Source organism: Elephantulus edwardii, unplaced genomic scaffold, assembly GCF_000299155.1.
Source record: "Elephantulus edwardii isolate Elephantulus edwardi_28Jun2011 unplaced genomic scaffold, EleEdw1.0 scaffold00205, whole genome shotgun sequence".
NCBI lineage: Eukaryota > Metazoa > Chordata > Mammalia > Macroscelidea > Macroscelididae > Elephantulus > Elephantulus edwardii.
In genome coordinates this window covers 3,975,890-3,977,133 of record NW_006399955.1, presented here as the reverse complement: position 1 = coordinate 3,977,133, position 1,244 = coordinate 3,975,890, and the positions used below count along the sequence as shown (strand labels likewise).

Genomic DNA, 1,244 nt, shown 5'->3' with positions numbered 1-1,244 from the left:
CTAATATGGTGCTTCGTCCGTGTTGTCATCACTATCTGCACCAAAATCATGTTCATTTTCAAAGAAAGAGCTAATGGAGTCATTTCCTCTACTTGCTCCTCTTCATCATACTCCTCCTGTTCTGTATGTATCAAAATCATCTTCACCATCAGCTCCTTCTTTATTTTTCTCTGTTTCTTTCTCTTCAGCTTCCTCATCTGATTTTTCACCGTCATCTCTTTTTTCTAATTCCTCTATTTTGCTTTTCACATTAGTACTGTTACTATTTGGAGAAAGGATGCAAGTCATGCAACTGCCGAGGACTTTCGTTCATAGGGCTGCTGTGAGTTGCCTACAACTCGACGGCACTTAACAACAACAACAACAACAACAACTATTATTATTAGGGAGCGAATTGACTTTGCTGGTATCTGTTGTCTTTTTGGGTTTTGGACCTGCCTTTTTGCATTTTTTTCCCCTTGGCATCATCTCTCTTGGTAGTCTAATCTTGTTCTTATTCTTCTTTGTATATTCTCATAGGTTTCTTAGTATACTTTTCAATAACTTACTTTTCTTTAGGTGGTTCTAAAAAATAAAGGATCCTTTTCACTGTTTCTCCACACTCCTGTTTCAAGGCCAGCATGTACTCTTAATCTTCTCCTGATTCCAGCAGCACTGGTTTATGATCTATATCAGAAAATATCAGTGGTGGCTTTAATACTACAGCTAGTAACTTTTCACCTCTGTTAAATCCAACTCTTTCAATATTAAAGGATTAGGCAGCATGTTCCCTCCCTTTATTCCCAGCCATCACTGTTTACTCCGGGAAAATTTAGCAAAGTCTCCAGGCTCAGTTGTTGCCAATAAGGGTTTTCATCATTATCTCTCATAAAACTGTCTCATGGATTCCTTATTAAGTTTCCCTCTAGCTGAGTTGGAGGTCAAGTTCTCAGGGGAATTTTTTTAAACCTAAACAAAAAATTATAAGATATTCCTTAAGACTCGCGGTTTAGGAAAAACTACAGCAGAACTGCCGGCCAGAAAAAAAGGGTGCAAGCGGAGGGTGATCCATGCGGCCCTAGAGCGGCGTTCCATCAGCATCTTCTAAAGTATCGTCGTCATGTGATTACAGTGGGGAATTGATCTGAGATTACTTATATAAATAGACAGTAATTGGCTTACTTTTTCACAGGGTAGGAGGGACAGGTCCTTGGAGAGGGACATCATGTTTGGGAGGGTGGAGGGACGGCGCAAGAGGGGAAGAC

At 40.1% G+C, this 1,244-nt stretch overlaps 1 pseudogene; it reads right to left on the bottom strand.

Annotated features, from left to right (window-relative positions):
• On the bottom strand, positions 1-790 carry LOC102854484 (annotated as a pseudogene).
• Positions 791-1,244: the final 454 nt, after the last annotated feature.